We start from the raw sequence: 19,149 nt of genomic DNA, 5'->3' as shown, positions 1-19,149 counted from the left end.
CAATATGCTACTGGAGATCAGTGGAGAAATAACTCCAGAAAGAATGAAGGGTTGGAGCCAAAGCAAAAACAACACCCAGTTGTGGATGTGACTGGTGATAGAAGCAAGGTCTGATGCTGTAAGGAACAATATTGCATGGGAACCTGGAATGTTAGGTCCATGAATCAAGGCAAATTGGAAGTGGTCAAACAGGAGATGGGAAGAGTGAACGTTGACATTCTAGGAATCAGAGATCTAAAATGGACTGGAATGGGTGAATTTAACTCAGATGACCATTATATCTACTACTGTGGGCAGGAATCCCTGAGAAGAAATGGAGTAGCCATCATGGTCAACAAAAGAGTCCAAATTGCAGTACTTGGATGCAATCTCAAAAACGACAGAATGATCTCTGTTCGTTTCCAAGGCAAGCCAATCAATATCACAGTAATCCAAGTCTATGCCCCAACCAGTAATGCTGAAGAAGCTGAAGTTGAATGGCTCTATGAAGACCTACAGACCTTTTAGAACTAACACCCAAAAAAGATGTCCTTTTCATTATAGGGGACTGGAATGCAAAAGTAGGAAGTCAAGAAACACCTGGAGTAACAGGCAAATTTGGCCTTAGAATATGAAATGAAGCAGGGCAAAGGCTAATAGAGCTTTGCCAAGAGAATGCACTGGTCATAGCAAACACCCGCTTCCAACAACACAAGAGAAGACTCTACACGTAGACATCACCACATGGTCAACACTGAAATCAGATTGATTATATTCTTTGCAGCCAAAGATGGAGAAGGTCTACACAGTCAGCAAAAACAAGACCGGGAGGTGACTGTGGCTCAGATCATGAACTCCTTATTGCCAAATTCAGACTGAATTTGAAGAAAGTAGGGAAAACCACTAGACCATTCAGGTATGACCTAAATCAAATCTCTTATGAATATACAGTGGAAGGGAGAAATAGATTTAAGGGACTGGGTCTGATAGAGTCCCTGATGAACTATGGACGGAGGTTGGTGACATTGTACAGGAGACAGGGATCAAGACCATCCCCATGGAAAAGAAATGCAAAAAAGCAAAATGGCTCTCTGGGGAGGCCTTACAAATAGCTGTGAAAAGAAAAGAAGTGAAATGCAAAGGAGAAAAGGAAAGATATAAGCATCTGAATGCAGAGTTCAAAAGAATAGCAAGGAGAGATAAGAAAGCCTTCCTCAGTGATCAATGCAAAGAAATAGAGGAAAACAACAGAATGGGAAAGACTAGAGATCTTTTCAAGAAAATTAGAGATACCAAGGGAACATTTCATGCAAATATGGGCTCGATAAAGGTGGATTCATAGAAATGACTAATTGAAAAAATAGGTAGAAAACAAACAGAGAATAATACCAAAATGTCTAACATAAGTATGATTAAGGTTTCAGAATGCAAAGATAGAGAAAATAGGACACAAAGAAAAATTAGAATAAGAATTTCCAATTTTTTTCCAAACTTGTTGAAAGACATAACCTTATAGATTGAAAAGGATCAGCAAAAGAAAAACATTGAAAGCAGCCAGAAAAAGACACCATGTGACATATAGAAAATCCATCATACGAATGGTGAAAAGTAAAAGTGAAAGTGTTAGTTGCTCAGTCTGTCTGACTCTTTGTGACCCTATGGACTGCAGTCTATCAGGCTCCTCTGTCCATGGGATTCTCCAGGCAAGAATACTGGAGTGGGTAGCCATTCCCTTCTCCAGGGGATCTGTGAATGATACTAATGGTAAATGTAAAAAACCAGTAAGTTAAATTTCATTCTGGAATCTATAATCCATCTTAATGACCTTGAGCAGGACATTTAGTTTCTTGTAAGGATCAGTTTTATTTCCTCTGAAATGAGGCATTTTTAAAAAATAGGTTAAGTGCTGTGTGATAATGGATAAGTCTTGATAACTTGCTATGACTGTATCATGATATGCTACCTTTCTTGAGTTTGAAGGGAAAAAGGAGAAAGAGAATGTCATTGTAATATCCCTACCTTTTTCATCTTTTAAAATGTAAAGATACGTTAAAGTTATTTGAAGAAACCTTAACTGCTATTGCCTTTTCATATCTGTTATTCTTCATAACAGAGCAGATTGAATTTTGATATAAATTATCTTTTCATTATATAATTTATTTATATGTTTAATAATTTTATTTTTATTATTTTATTTTTTTGATTTATATTTTGGCCTTGCCATGTGGCTTGTGGGATCTTAGTTCCCCAACCAAGGATCAAACCTGGGCCCACAGTAGTAAAAGGAGGGATTCTTAACCACAGGACCACCAGGGAATTACATATTTTTATTAATTTTAAGTTCAAATTTATGGACAGTATAATAGCATCATTCTGTGATTAAATGTATAAGAAAAATAAATTTATTAAGTTTTCCAACCTCTGTTTCTGGCAGTTGAGTGAAAATGCAAATCTTCAAAATAAAAGTTAAATTAAATCCCTCTCTGTTCTTACCTTCCTCATCAGCAAGATAATTCTTCTTTCATGGTGCTAAGGAGTAACATATGTGAGATATGGCCAAATTCTAAGATAGAAAGCATATACTTTAATATTTGCTTATCATTATTATAAAAGTATTTATAATACTTTTTTGGTATTTATTGAATATTAAGAAAACACGAGAGAGAAAAAATAAAAATAACTTTTATTTTCATAAGCTATAGTGATATTTTGGTGCATTAAAAATTTCTTTTTAGTTCACCAGTACATAATCTTTTCTTTTTTTAGATAGAAGTAGCAGGATATGTAAAGAATTTATGAATATTGATGACCTTTGGATTATGAAAAAGTGCTAATTTAATTTTAGATTCTGCTTTTTTTTTTTTAACTTTCATGTGTTCAGTCACTAAATCATGTCTGATTCTTTGTGACCCTATGGACTGCTGCACTCCAGGCTTCCTTGTCCTTCACTATCTCCCAGAGTTTGCTCAGACTCATGTCCATTCAATCCATTATGCCATCCAGTCATCTCATCCTCTGTCACCCCCTTCTCCTCCTGCTCTCAATCTTTCCTAGAATCAGAGTCTTTTCCAGTGAGTTGGCTCTTTGCATCAGGTGGCCAAAGTACTCGAGCTTCAACCTCAGCATCAGTCTTTCCAATGAATAGTCAGGATTTATTTCCTTTAGGATTGACTGGTTTGGTCTCCTTTCTGCTCAAGGGACTCTCAAGAGTCTTCTCTAGCACCACAGTTCAATAGCATCAATTCTTCGGCACTCAGTCTTCTTTATGGTCCAACACTCACATTTGTACATGACTACTGGATAAACTACGGGCTTCCCTGGTGGCCCAGAGGTTAAAGCGTCTGCCTCCAATGCAGGAGACCTGAATTCAATCCCTGGGTTGGGAAGATCTTCTGGAGAAGGAAATGGCAACCCACTCCAGTATTCTTGCCTGGAGAATCTCATGGACGGAGGAGCCTGGTAGGCTACAGTCCACAGGGTCTCAAAGAGTCGGACACGACTTCACTTTCACTTTCACTGGATAAACTATAGCTTTGATTATATGGACCTTTGTTGGTAAAGTGTTGTCTTTGCTTTTTAATACACCATCTAGCTTTGTGTTGATTCCTTCCAAGGAGCAAGTGTCTTAATTTCATGGCTGCAGTCATACCCAAAGTCACATTTGTCCAGTACAATAAATCACTTCCTCTAATTTCCAACTATACTTATTACAATAAGTGGCCAGCCTTCTCTCTTGCTTCTTAGGACAGACTTGAAGAATTCATCATGTAAGGAATCCATAAAGACAAATATTGGATTTGGACCATAAACAAATCTCCTCTCTTCTAATGAAAGTAATACCTTGCCTACAGTCATTAAGCAAATCATTTTGTTTTAAGATTTTTTTGATGTGGACCATTTTTAAAGGTTTGTTGAATTTATTACACTATTGCTTCTATTTTATGTTTTGGATTTTTGGCTATGAGGCATGTGGAATCTTACCTGCAGGGATCAAACCTACACCCCCTGTATTGGAAGGTGAAGTCTTAACCATTGGACCTCCAGGGAAGTTCCTAAGGAAATCATTTTAAACACAGAGTTTTCCAGAAGAGTTGGAGAAACATAGTGTCAGAGTCCCGGGACAAAGTGCATTTTACACTCTACACTTTACATTTCACCTCCAGCAGGTAAGTTTTGATATTTGTTCAAATTCTGACCATGTAAAGACAGAAGCTAGTGGCTTTCCATTTGTGGGCAGGCTGTAAGAGACCTTCATGTTATCTGCTTTTTGTTTCTGTTAAGGGACCTCCAAGGGAGAAAAAAAAAATCATGGATTTGAAAAAAAAAAAAGATGGAAAAGGCCCTTAAAATATAGCAAGATGAATAAGTGGACCGTGGGGACATCCTTTAACTGGGCAATGAAACACTTAGGCTGTTTCTACGTGAGCCCTGAGCTCAGTAGGAATTAATGTTACCAGCCAGGAAAAATACACTTTAAAATTTTACACCTTCTTATGCTATGAAAACCCTGGATTGTTTGATATTGAGACTCCTACCTGCAGTGCTGCCTGTGGTTCTGTGTGCCATGCACCTGATGTGTACTGTAGGGAGATTCTATGAGCTCCAAGAAGGGCAGCAGGTTGATGGAGGGTACACTGAAGCCCATTCCTTTCACAGAAAGCAGGGTTCTTCCTAGAGGGCTCCACCCAGCTGCTGTTGCTACAAGCCCATATGTTGTATGGAGGATATCCTGGTCAAAGGGAAGCACCCTCAAGGCAAGATATGTAGAAATTTACAAGCCACTGTCCCTCCTAGGTTACTTATTGGAGCAGAGTCTTGCAGGGGTCATTTTTTTGTTTGTTTTTTCTCATATGACTTTACTACCTATCAGTTTTACTGTTTTCAGGGAACTCAGTCTAAACACTATGGCTTAGCTTTTAATCACCAAAACTTCAGTAAGAAGTGGTTTGTGAGCTCAGAAGAAAATAATCCAGAATAGATTTTAGAAAAGAAAAACATTTACATATGCATAGATGTTTTGTTTTATTTTACCTATCTATTTATCCATCCATTTATTTTTGCTTTTTTTTGTGCTGAGTGCTCAGTCGCTTTTAGTCGTGTCTGACTCTTTGTGACCCTATGGACTGTAGCCCACCAGGCTTCTCAGTCCATGGGATTTTCCTGGCAAGAATACTGGAGTGGGTTGCCATTTCCTCCTCCAGGGGATCTTGCTGACCCAGAGTTCGAATCCACATCTTCTGCATTGCCAGCAGATTCTTTACCACTGAGCCACCATCTATTTATCCATCTATCCATTTACTTTTGCTTTTTTCACGTGGTCCTACCTAAACTTTCTTCTTCTTGATACAGAGTTAGCACTAAGTTATGTTGGACAAAATCTGGTGGTCCGTGTCATGTCTTGCTTTTTTATTAATGAGAATCATTAGGAATTGGTAGTTTCTTCTAATTGAAATCCCCAAAATATAGAAGATAAAATTGTAATATTATTTAAAAAGTCCTCACAAAGCATAACCAATAATAATCACAGGTGAACAATGCTTTTTTGTCATTTGAAATATAGAAGAGATGATATACCAACACATATGATATATATACATATATATGCATACACAGATACACACACATGCACATACATATATAGGTACATATATATTAATACATACATGGGCTTCCCAGCTGGCTCAGTGGTAAAGAATCTGCCTGCCAAGGCAGGAGACACAGGAGACGCAGGTTCAGTTCCTGGGTTGGGGAGATCCCCTGGAGGAGGAAATGGCAACCCATTCCAGTATTCTTGCCTGGGAAACCCCATGGACAGAGGAGCCTGGAAGGCTACAGTCCCTGAGGTCATAAAGAATCAGACACAGCTGAATGACTGAGCATGCACGATATGCATATATACATTGAGTTAAGCCTGATGTGACCATTTAAATTAGAATTGCTTGAGTGAAGAAGAAACAAAATACCCAAACCAATGCCAGCTTCCAAAGACTCTTGGGTCATCTGGTCCCCTGGGGCTCAGCTGTCAAAATTTCCAAAGCCCCCAGGTGATGATCAGGTAAGACGGGACTGTGAGACACAAGACTCTTATAGCTCATTTTCTCCTTGAATGACCTTGTTACTTCCTCTTTCTTGTCTCCCTCCTCCTCCCAACCTCCTTGCCTGGCCCTGTTTTAATTTACTTATTTATCTATTTGTATAGGGCTTCCCTGCTGGCTGAGAAGGTAAAAAACCCACCTGCAATGCAGGAAAATTTAGTTTGATCCCTGGATTGGGAAGATCCCCTGGAGAAGGGAATGGCTATCTACTCCAGTACTCTTGCCTGGAGAATTCCATGGAGAGAGGAACCTGTCGGGCTACAGTCCACAGGATCACAAAGAGATGGACTCTGAGCATGTGTGCATATATTAGAAAGAATAAGAAGAAAGAATTGGTACTTAGAGGTCAAATGTTACCGTGATAGCAACAACCACCACAAAACATTAAAATATGTGGCATTAGATGTTGATGGAGTGTTGAACGAGGAGGAAATGTGATCAGATCTTCAAAGGTATTGTCTGGCATTAGAAATAGCAACCCACTCCAGTATTCTTGCCTGGAAAGCTCCATGGACAGAGAAGCCTGGCTAGCTAGAGTCCACAGGGTTGCAGAGTTGGACATGACTCAGTGACTGAACACACACAGAGACATGGCAACACTCAGGTAAACTTCTCTCCTTTACCTCCAGACACAGTGCCCTTTGGAGGTCTCCTCACCCCTGACTGAAATTATCTAGTTGTAAACTAATCATGGCACCCCACTCCAGTACTTTTGCCTGGAAAATCCCATGGACGGAGGAGCCTGGTAGGCTGCAGTCCATGGGGTCGCTACAGTCGTACATGATTGAGCGACTTCACTTTCATGCATTGGAGGAGGAAATGGCAGCCCACTCCAGTGTTTTTGCCTGGAGAACCCCAGGAATGGGGAAGCCTGGTGGGCTGCCATCTATGGGGTCGCACTGAGTCAGACACGACTGAAGTGACTTAGCAGCAGCAGCAGCAAACTAATCATGAAAAAACCTCAGCAACATTCATAGAGAGGAACATTCTATTAAAAGAAGTGGGGAATGGAGGAGGGGTTGTGGTCTTTAAAATGATCAGTGTCATAGAAGACAGAGAAGTTGTGGAAATGTTTCAAATGAAAGGAAATGAAAGATGAGGAAGCAAAGGCAGTACCTGCCCTTCACCTGGTTGCCATGCTGGAGGAAAAGAAGACGTTACAAAGGGCACTAATTGGTCAGCTGACAAACTTGGAATAAGGGCAGTTAATGTTTGTATCAACGAGGAGATGATCGGAGAGTCGGGGACTGGATTAACGGTGTTTCTGTGCCTCCAACCACACTGAAGTGTTAGATCACTGCTGAGTTTTCTGGTTGATCAAACCCTTGACTTTGTTTTATGGGGACAGGAAGTGAGCATTGGAGTGGGAAGAGATGAAAGAAGAATCAGAAACTTCTAATTAGTTTTTGGCCTGAGTAAGGACGAAGGCTTCCTCTTGCAGCAATAGCGCCTATATTGAACAAAACATTTAACTTACAGCAGTTGTATCAGCAGTTAAAAAAACTGACCCAAGACTGTTTTCAAAGAGTAACTAGCTGTCCTAGGATGTGGTAAGTATTGTCTTTTCTTTTATTGTGTTTAACTGCATCTGTAAAGAAGCTGTTTCAGGAGACTTCTATCTTTGTGTCTTAACTTTGTTGTTGTTCATTCTCTAAGTTGTGTCCATCTCTCTGCAACCTTATGGACTGCAGCACGCTTCACTGTCCTCCTGCCTCCCAGAGTCTGCTTCAAACTCACGCCCATTGAGTCAGTTACACTATCTAATTGTTTCTTCCTCTGCTGCCTCCTTCTCCTTCTTCCTCTTAATAGGACCTAAAATCACACAATTGTGGTTGTTATATTAAAACAGTTAAGTCTTCTCTTTACCTTCTTGTCCAAATACTGCTTATATTTTGCTTAAATAAGCTTGCATGCTATATGGTTAGGAAATGATATTAGTGTCCACAGCTATGCTGATCATTTCCCTTCCCCTCTGCTCTCATTTTTTATTTATTTTTGAGAATTTAGTAGTTATCTACAACATTAATTAGGCTCATATTTACTCAGTGAATATACTAATTCATATTTATGTCACTATTTTTGAGGGGCCACTATATGAAAGAAGCTTTGATGTCGTTTGAAACAGATATACATACCTTATCATCAAGGAACTTATGGATTCATGAATAGACACTTGAAGAAACATCAGATTATTAAATACATATAATTCCAGGTGCTGAGAAGATGCACAAGAAAATAGAAATAATGGGAGACAGACAAAGAAGATCAAACCTAAGATTTTTTTTTAGGTTTAAAACTATTTTATTATATAAAATTTAAATAATGAGTTGGCAGTGCTAAATATTTCTCAAAGAAAATATATTATTTTTGATACAATTATGCTTAAAATGACTTGTTATATAAAGAGTCAAAACAATGCAAATAAGACATCTACTAGGTTAAAATGCAGGATTAAAAAAAGCCAAAAGTGCTATAGTGATAATTATCTTTAAAACATGCATTTTTAAAGTGACTGTAGAATAAGGAAACAATTTTATAAATTAGAAAGTAACAAAGAAATGTAAACAAAAGATGTTGCAACTTAAAAAAAAAATGCTTACATATGGTTTTAAGGATAATTTCATTCAACCCATCAAGGAAATAGATATACTATATTCAGAACTCTTCCAGAAAATGGAAATGAAGGGAAATGTTTCAGTGCATTTAGCAAACTAGCATAGCCACAACACAATATTGTTTTGAAAAGTTAATGTAAATCTAAGTCTATATATTGATATAGATGAAAAGTACTTTAAAATAACAGAAATTAATCCTTTAAGAAGAATATTCTTAATTAAAAAGCATTATTTCTGCCACTAATATAAGATTGATGTTATATTAAAGTGGAACATGAATAAAGTGGTAAACATAATTTTCATTTCTGATCAGAAAATTGACAGAGACAATAACTGTATTATTTTTATTCACCATTGAAGGCTCAGTGTTGTAACATATTAAGTATCAATAAATAGCTAATAAATAAATTAGACAATTAATATCAGATGTATTGGGGACTTTGATAGTATTCAAATCCGTTCCTGACATATTTAGATCACAGTCTCATTTTATGAATACTGCTTATATAAATCCAACAGTCAAACTCATATTTAAAGATGAAATCTTGGAGGTATAAAAATCAAGAATAAAATATGGATAAAAATCAAGAATAAAATATGCAACCAGTATCTTTTAACATTGGCATAGACATATTAGTCACTATATTGAGAGTGAAAACACAATTTTTTTTGGTAAATTAAATTATTATCTAGAAAATCTATAAGTAAAAATAGAACCTATTAGACATAATAGAAGATTAGCCTAATAGACATTCAAATATGGATATAAAAAACTTTTCCATATGTTAGAGCTTGAAAATCCTACAGAACGAAATTGACCATATGCTGAGGATGTATGAGAAAACCCTACGAAGTCTTACAGATGGGTATAATTTAGAGAATATAAAAAAGAGCCATAAAATAACATGTAAATTGGTGCTAAACATGGAGTTGTACAAAACCCTAAAATATCTGGCATTGGCTTACTACAGTGTGGTGGGTGGTAAGGAATATGATGGCATGTAGGAGAAGATGGTGCAAAATATTTGGGAGGCAATCTTTAGGTTACCTAAGATATTTGTGATCAAGAGGAAAAGACCAGAAAATAAGGGCTAATCATGGATTTCAGTAGCTATTAGCAGTCTTTGGCAAGGTATCACAAGAAAGAGATTAGCTCTAGAAAGAACAGCCAGTTTGCAAGCGGGATGAAAAAGAAAGAGAAAAATGCCAGAAAGTTGGGGGCTTGCAAATGTTGGGGAAATGGACTACTTACAAGCTCCAGATTGTAAGAGATACCATCACTGAAAGTGGGGTCCGGTTGCTTGCTGCTCAAAAGCTAGTAAAGAAGCAGGGATGGTGGAAAAGATAATTTGCTTTATTCTGGATGCCTACAACCCAGGGGAAAGGGGAGAGCAGACATCTGTCCAAAGGCTGACGACTCCCCTCCCACACAGGCAGGGGGCAATAGCTTTTATAGACGGAGTGAAGGGGGCTTCATGCAGAACAGCACAGTCAGATCTGACAGTCTTCTTGAAATCAGTCATCTTTGGTCTGACCAGCATCATTTTGGTTATTTTAGGTAGGTAGTCTTCAGTTCCAGGGTCAGTTTGCTCCCATTTCTTTGAGGCCAGTTCTCAGAACTGTGGAGGCTTATATCTTGGCCACAGTCTATTCATCATGTAGTTAACTTCTTCCACCTGATGGGGGTTTGAGTATCTAGAAGACAGCTCATGGGATATGGCCCAGAATACTGTCTATACCCCTTGAGAAGGAACTATACTTGTTGTTCAGTCACTCAGTCATGTCTGACTCTTTGCGACCCCATGGACTGCAGCATGCAGACTTCCCTGTCCTTCACTATCTCCTGGAGTTTACTCAAACTCATGTCCATTGAGTCGATGATACCATCCAACCATCTCCTCGTTTGTTGCCCCCTTTTCTTTCTGCCCTCAATCTTTCCCAGCATTAGGATCTTTTCCAATGAGTATGCTTAGTGACTACATCATTATTATCTGGTATCCTTTGGCTGGTTTACTTTGTTTCTATATTTTCTCACTTCTCTGGTTAAACATATTCTTTGGATAAAGTTTTTCCACAGACAAAAGGCAGGCTGAGGATGTGGTGGGGCGGGGAGGACCATAAGATCCTGCTGTTTCAATACCATTGTTAAGTTAAATGTGTCTTTGAAATACAAAGCCTCCTTATAATTCAGCATTATGTGAAAGTTGTGTGCCTAAACGTGAGTAAGGATTTATAGAGATTCCACACAGTTTCTGTTAAGTTCAGAAAGAAAACAATGTAGGCACCTGATAAAAAATACATAAATCATAGTATATCCATATTTTGGAATACCATGGGACAATTAACAGGAATAAAATACATTCTGTAGAAAACAACATGATGCACCTTAAAAATAGAATGTGAAGTTTAAAAGTCAGTAACAGTAGATCGTATCTGCCATATGATTTCACTCAGAGGAAATTCCAGAAAGAACAAAACTACAGAGACAGAGAGCAGATCCCTGGAACCCTAGAGCCGTGACTGGACAGAGTGGGAACTGCGTGCTGGGGCCTGGGAAACCTGCGGAAGGGAGGACACTCCCTCTGAATGTGGTCTTCCACCGTTATTATTTAGCTGCTCAGTTCTGACTCTTGCAGCCCCATGGACTGTAGCCCACATGGCTTTCCCAGGCAAGAACACTGGAGTGGGAAGCCAGTTCCTTCTCCAGGGGATCTTCATGACCTAGGGATTGAACCCAGGTCTCCTGCATTGACAAGTGGATTCTTTACTGCTGAGCCACCAGGGAAGCCTCTTGTTACAAAGAACCACTCAACATGCCTTGAACACAAACCCCTGTGCCTTTTTGGATGTTTCTTCCTCAATATATTTTCTCTTCTTTATGTGATGAACTCCCTCTCATCATCCATGCTCAGCTCAGATGTGACTTCTACTGTAACCACATAAGATCAATCAGAAGCGCCTTCATTACTTCTCCTTTCCATAACTCTTTGTACCAAGTTCTATATTTTAAATATCTAAGTGTTTTTTCTGTCTCTTTTAATAAATTCTGCTCCTTTAGAATTGTGTCTTATTTTTGAAACTTTGTAAGCATCCAGTTAAAACCCCCAACAAATAAAACATAATCAATACATGTATTTTAAGTTGTAATTTCTGATTTCCTTAGAACAATTTTTACTAAAGAGACTTCTGTTTTTTTTAATTTCCTTTTCTTTTTAAGAAGATCCTGTCAAATCATCCTTTGTAGCCTTCACTTGTGCTGTATTTTTTGCTAGCAGACTCTCAAAAACCTCCTTTTGAAATGGGAATAAATAATTCTTATCCTTGAGAATAAGCATTCTTAAATACCCTAAGAGAGTCTTTTTGTTAAATAACCTTATATATTTTGCAGAGAGTTATAATTGAGAAGCAATTTGTTTCTACTATTTGACTTCATCTTAGTCTGTGTCCTGTAGTAGAGCCCACACTGCTTGAAATTACTGGAGGTAATTTTGTACAGTATCATCACATTTCATAACAAGAAATGCCTAGTTTCCATTTCTCTAAAACTTTTTCATCACATTTACATCTCTTTAATGTTAATTCTTTCTCGCCCTTCTCCAGCCTTCTCATACAGACAGGCATACTTGCCCAAACGGCTAAAACTCACTTTAGCCACTGTTGATAGGGTGAAGTAATTACACACCACAATTTTGTTAATACATCATGGTAATCATGCTAGCTGCCTTGATAATGGCACTATTTCTAAGAAATCCTCAGTGGGAGAGTTTCTTGTTAATGATAATTAGACCAGCAATGCATAGGGTTGGTATATTTTATAAAACCTTCAGAGGTTAAGGAAGACTCACCAGCTCCTTTGAGATTAAAAGGTGATTTAGACATGGTGAGAGCAGTCAAAAACTTCCTAACTAATCCTCGTTAGTGACCTATTATTAAGAGGAGAATCTTTGCCCCATTTTCCAGTTATCCTCTTAGAAAATCTATAGCCATTTTTTTTTAGTAGATGGAGCAATGGAGGTTAGTAGAAATTACGCAAAGGAAATAACTTTCTCCAGACAAAAAGTAAATGAGCTAGATTTGAATTCACATCTGTCTAATAATCAAACATAATGCTTTCTTCTGAGGTATTAGTCTGCCTCTCTGTGACATCCTTTAAAAAATACGTATATTACAAACCTTTCCAAGCTCATACAAAAGCACAAACAATAATATGAAAAGCAACCTGAATATCGATCAGATGACACATTTTTATCAAAGTTCTGCCTCATTTTCCTGATTGATTTCTATGTCTACCTTCCCTTTTCTTTTGTGATAGTATTCTGAAGCATTTCTTAAGTGTTACATCTTTTCACATATGTATTTCTTCATTTTTTTTTTTTTAGGATGTGTGTTAAGTTTATTTATTTTTTTAAATTTAAACTTATTTATTTTAATTAGAGGCTAATTTGGAGAAGGCCTCGGCACCCCGGCACTCCGGTACTCTTGCCTGGAAAATCCCATGGACGGAGGAGCCTGGGAGGCTGCAGTCCATGGGGTCGCTAAGAGTCGGACACGATTGAGCGACTTCACTTTCACTTTTCACTTTCATGCATTGGAGAAGGAAATTGCAAACCACTCCAGTGTTCTTGCCTGGAGAATCCCAGGGACGGGGGAGCCTGGTGGGCTGCGGTCTATGGAGTCGCACAGAGTCGGACATGACTGAAGTGACTTAGCAGTAGCAGCAGAGGCTAATTACTTTACAATATTGTATTGGTTTTGCCATACATTAAAAATAAAGTTTTTCTTTATAACGATGCCTTTATTATACCAAACAAAGTTAACAATTGTTCTTTGGTATAAGCTGCCACTGCAGGAGACCTGGTTTAGATCCCTAGATCAGGAAGATCCCCTGGAGGAAGAAATAGCAAACCACTCCAGTATTCTTGCCTGGGAAATCCCAAGACTCCAGAGGAGTCTTTTGGGCTACAGTCCATGGGGTCACCAAAGAGTAAGACATGACTTAGTAACTAAACAACAACATCAACCTGAAAAATACCTGGGCTTCCCTTGTCCAGTGGTTAAGAATCCACCTTACAGTGCAAGGGACACCAGTTCAATCCTTGGTCTGGGAAGATCCCACATGCCTGAACTACGTGTCTAGAACCTGTGCTCCACAAGAGAAGCCACGGTAATGAGAAGCCTGAGCACCTAAAGTGAGGAAGAGTAGCTCCTGATTGCCATAACTAGAGAAAGCCTGAGTGTGGAAGAATTGATGCTTTTGAACTGTGGTGTTGGAGAAGACTCTTGAGAGTCCCTTGGACTGCAAGGAGATCCAACCAGTCCATTCTGAAGGAGATCAGCCCTAGGATTTCTTTGGAAGGAATGATGCTAAAGCTGAAACTCCAGTACTTTGGCCACCTCATGCGAAGAGTTGACTCATTGGAAAAGACTCTGATGCTGGGAGGGATTGGGGGCAAGAGGAGAAGGGGATGACAGAGGATGAGATGGCTGGATGGCATCACTGACTCGATGGACCTGAGTCTCAATGAACTCTGGGAGCTGGTAATGGACAGGGAGGCCTGGCGTGCTGCGATTCATGGGGTCGCAAAGAGTCGGACATGATTGAGCGACTGATCTGAGAGAAAGCCAGAGTGCAACAACAAAGACCCAGCCCAGCAAAATAATAAATAAATAATTAAATCTTTAAAAAAAAAACCTACAAAAATTTTTTTCTTCCAGTCAGTATCCATAGAGTCCACACATCATATTTTCTTGATACCCAAGACTTTTAGAAGCTAGAGCAACTCCCCCCTCCCCCATTCCATTCGTTCTGTTTATACACGTAAACATTGCTGTTGGTTCTAGAGGCTTGATTAAATTCAGCTCCAGGTTCAAAATGCTTTTTTCTTCTAAAAATCCATCTCAAGCAGTTGTGTGCTTCATACAATTACCCCATTTTTAGAAATACTGAGGTTTATAATTTTCAGGTGCTGAAATCCTGATCTTTTCGTCGACAAATTTCTCATCCATTTCTCATCCCACTGTGGATCTCATCACAGGGGAACTGATTCATTAGGTGTTGCAAAACGGTAATTTTCTAATTTTGTCATTCCTTACATATCTATTGGCTACCTTCTGTAAAGGATAAATGCGTCACATCAAACACTAGCCTTGTGTGAATGAGAGTGTGTATGGAAAAGTCAGAATAAATATTTAACTTTCCCTTTTGGTTGATAATGTTCCATTTTCAGTGCACAGAGTCGGTGCCCTAGATATCTTCTCTGCTCCCCCTCTCTCCTATCATTGTGAACTTATAGGTCTTTACATATTCAATATATTTAAATAAATTATTCTTTTTGATGCGAAAGTTGTTCTGTCTCTGGCTCTTGGCTGATGAGACATCTTCATGCTGCCTTCTCTGTCTTTCATGTTTAACCCATCCGTCTTTGATCACATTCGTGTTTTCTGGCACAAGATGCTTCTATGCTCAGCATGTTTATTTCTCACTTTACAACTGGAATTAGCCATGACTCTAAGGAACCCTCATTCACTTCAGTGGAGAATGGCATTTGGAAAACACAATCTGGGTGCCAGGGCTCTTCACTGCTGTTGAGTTATCCTTGGTTCTGGACATTTCGGGGGACAGAGCTAGTACAGAGCTGTTTAAGATAAAACAGCAATTTATACAGATATTTCCAACATTCTGAATCCAGATGTTTGCTTGATTTCTTTGATTTTATACTTACATGCTTTTATCATCCACTAAAGTATTTGTTCTTAACAATATTATGTGACTTTTTTGTGTCACCTGGAAATACACATATGATTCTAAAAATAGCATATGTATTACTGCTAACAGACTTCTGAATCTTTCAAGATATGTTTACAGTTTTTATATGTTCTTAGAATATCTTCCTCTGTGAACATCTGCAGATGTTCATGTCACATATCATGTTCTACGTGTGTGTGTGCGTGTTAGTCGCTCAGTCATGTCCGACTGTTTGCTACCTCCTGGACTACAGCCCACCAGGCTCTTCTGTCCATGGAATTCTCCAGGCAAGAGTCCTGGTTTGGGGTGTCATTTCCTTCTCCAGAGGACCATTCCCACCCAGTGTTCAAACCCAGGTCTCTCACGTCTCCTATATTGCAGGCAGATTCTTTGATGTCTGAACAACCAGGGAAAACCCCAACTATGTTCTATAGTCACCTGAAATGTGTTCACAGGCAAACTGTATAATACGATATATTCAGAGAAGTCTGCTATTCTTTGCTAGTTCCTGTAACATACACTCTCCTTCAGAGTAGGTTAGTATTTTTATTAGGTAATCATTTTATTGCTCTAACCACCTATTCATTGACCAATGCCAAATTACTATTCTTTTTTTTTTATAGGATTTTTCTGTCTATTCTTGCTGTTTTATATTCCCATATAAATGTTATAATCTACTTCTGCAACTAAAGAAGAAAAAAGCTACTATTTTTATTGGAAATTACAACACTTTTATATTAACCCGGCAAAACTGAGATCTTTAGGATGTGTTTTCATATGTCATATTTTTTGTACATTTTCAAGTCCACATTTCTGCCTTTCAGAAATATTTTAGGATTTTCCTCATTAAAATTTTCTACATGTATTTTAAAGTATAGGCTTAGATATTTTATTCTTTTTTGTTATTAAGTGAATTTCCTCCTGTTATATCTTCTAATTAATATTTTATAGATATGTTATCTATTTCAGTATCTGCATTTTACATGCTACTGTAATTATTCTCTTATTTTTTCTAATGGGTTTCCATTTCATTCTTTTGATTTTTATAATAGGCAATCATATCATCTGTGAATAGAGATAACTACCTCTCCTTTATAGGTTTTTTGCCTTTAATTTCTACTTTTAAATAATTCTTTCACAGTTTTGTTAAAGAGTACTGGTAACAGTGGATAATCTTGTCTTGTTCAAGACTTCATACACGTATGCAAGCTTAGACGTTCAATTGTGTTCCATTCTTTCTAACCCCATGGACTGTAGCCTGCCAGGCTTCTCTGTCCCTGGGATTTTCCAGGCCAGAATCCTGGAGTGGATAGCTATGCCTTTCTCCAGGAAATCTCCCCAAAACAGGGATCGAACCCTGGTATCCTGCTTTGCAGGTGGATTCTTTACCATCTGAGCCACCAGGGGAAGCCGCCAAGACTTCATAGCAATGCCTTTAAATATCAATGAGATATCAGCTCACACTTGTCAGAACAGCTATCACCAAAAAGTCTACAAATAAATATTGGCAAGGATGTGGTGAAAGAGAACACTTGTGCACTATTGGTAGGAGGTAAATTTGTGCAGTTACTATGGAAAACAGTAAGGGGGATCCTCAAAAAATTAAAAATAGTACTACCATACAATCCAGCACTTTGAGTCCTGAGTATACACCCAGATAAAACAAAGTGCTAATTTGGAAAGAAAGATACATGTACTCCAATGTTTATAGCGGCACTATTTACAGCAGCCAGTGCATGTGTGCATACGTGCTCAGTCACTCAGTTGTGTCTGACTCTTTCCGATCCAACCCCACAAACTGTGGCATTGCAGGCTCCTCTGTTCATGGAGTTTTCCAAGCAAGAATACTGAAGTGGCTTGCCATTTCCTACTCCAGGGGATCTTTTCAACACAGGAAGTGAAACTGCATCTTCTACATCTCTTGTGTTGCAGAATTCTTCACGTTGAGAAACCAGGGAAGGCCTTTTAACCCAAGTGTGTCCATCAGCAGAGTAACAGATAAAGATGGGATATATACATAGTGGAATATATATATGTATGTATACTACGTGTATAATGTTATATACGTATATTGGAATATTATTCAGCCACAAAAAGAACGAAATTCTACCATTTGTAACAACATGGGTAGGCCTAGAGAATATTATGCTTAGTGAAATAAGTCAAATGGGGAAAAACAAATACTTTCTGATATCACTTATATGTAGAATCTAAAATTAAGAAATGGAGTAGCCACTATAGTCAACAAAAGAATCCAAAATTCAGTACTTGAATGCAATCTCAAAAACGACAGAATGATCTCTATTCGTGTCCAAGGCAAACTATTCAATATTACAGTAATCCAAGTCTATGCCCCAACCAGTAATGCTGAAGAAGCTGAAGTTGAACGGTTCTATGAAGACCTACAAGACCTTCTAGAACTAACACCCAAAAAAGATGTCCTTTTCATTATAGGGGATGGGAATGCAAAAGTAAGAAGTCAAGAAACACCTGGAGTAGCAGGCAAATTTGGCCTTGGAGTACAAAACAAAGCAGGTCAAAGGCTAACAGAGTTTTGCCCAGAGAATGCAGTGGTCATAGCAAATATCCGCTTCCAAAAACACAAGAGAAGACCCTACACATGGACATCAACAGATGGTCAACACCCAAATCAGATTGATTATATTCTTTGCAGCCAAAGATGACAGTCAGCAAAAACAAGACCAGGAACTGACTGTGACTCAGATCATAAACTTCCTATTGCCAAATTCAGACTTATATTGAAGAAAGTAGGGAAAACCACTAGACCATTCAGTTCAGTTCAGTTCAGTCACTCAGTCATGTCCGACTCTTTGCGACCCCATGAGCTGCAACATGACAGGCCAAATCCCTATCTATTATACCGTGGAAGTAAAAAATAGATTCAAGGGATTATATCTGATGGACTGAGTGCCTGAAGAACTATGGACGGAGGTTTGTGACACTGTACAGGAGGCAGTGATCAAGACCATCCCCAAGAAAAAGAAATGCAAAAATGCCAAATGGTTGTCTCATGAGGCCTTACAAATAGCTGAGAAAAGAAGAGACGCGAAAGGCAAAGGAGAAAAGGAACGATATACCCATCTGAACGCAGAGTTCCAAAGAATGACAAGAAGAGATAAGAAAGCCTTCCTCAGTGATCAGTGCAAAGAAATAGAGGAAAACAATAGAATGGGAAAGACTAGAGATCTCTTCAAGAAAATTAAAAATACCAAAGGAACATTTCATGCAAACATGGGCACAATAAAGGAGAGAAATAGTATGAATCTCATAGAAGCAGAAGATATTATTAAGAGGTGGCAAGAATACACAGAAGAACTGTACAAAAAAGATCTTCACGACCCAGCAAACCACGATGGTGTGATCACTCACCTGGAGCCAGACATCCTGGAGTGTGAAGTCAAGTGGGCCTTAGGAAGCATCATGATGAACACAGCTAGTGGAGGTGATGGAATTCCAGTTGAGCTATTTCAAATCCTGAAAGATGATGCTGTGAAAGTGCTGCACTCAATGTGCCAGCACATTTGGAAAACTCAGCAGTGGCCACAGGACTGGAAAAGGTCAGTTTTCATTCCAATCCCAAAGAAAGGTAATGTCAAAGAATGCTCAAACTACCACACAATTGCACGCATCTCACACGCTAGTAAAGTAATGCTCAAAATTCTCCAAGCCAGGCTTCAGCAATACATGAACCGTG

This window comes from Bison bison, unplaced genomic scaffold, assembly GCF_000754665.1.
Source record: "Bison bison bison isolate TAMUID 2011002044 unplaced genomic scaffold, Bison_UMD1.0 scf7180017864508, whole genome shotgun sequence".
Taxonomy (NCBI): Eukaryota; Metazoa; Chordata; class Mammalia; order Artiodactyla; family Bovidae; genus Bison; species Bison bison.
The sequence above is the reverse complement of the archived record's forward strand: the minus strand, read 5'-3'. Positions refer to the sequence as shown.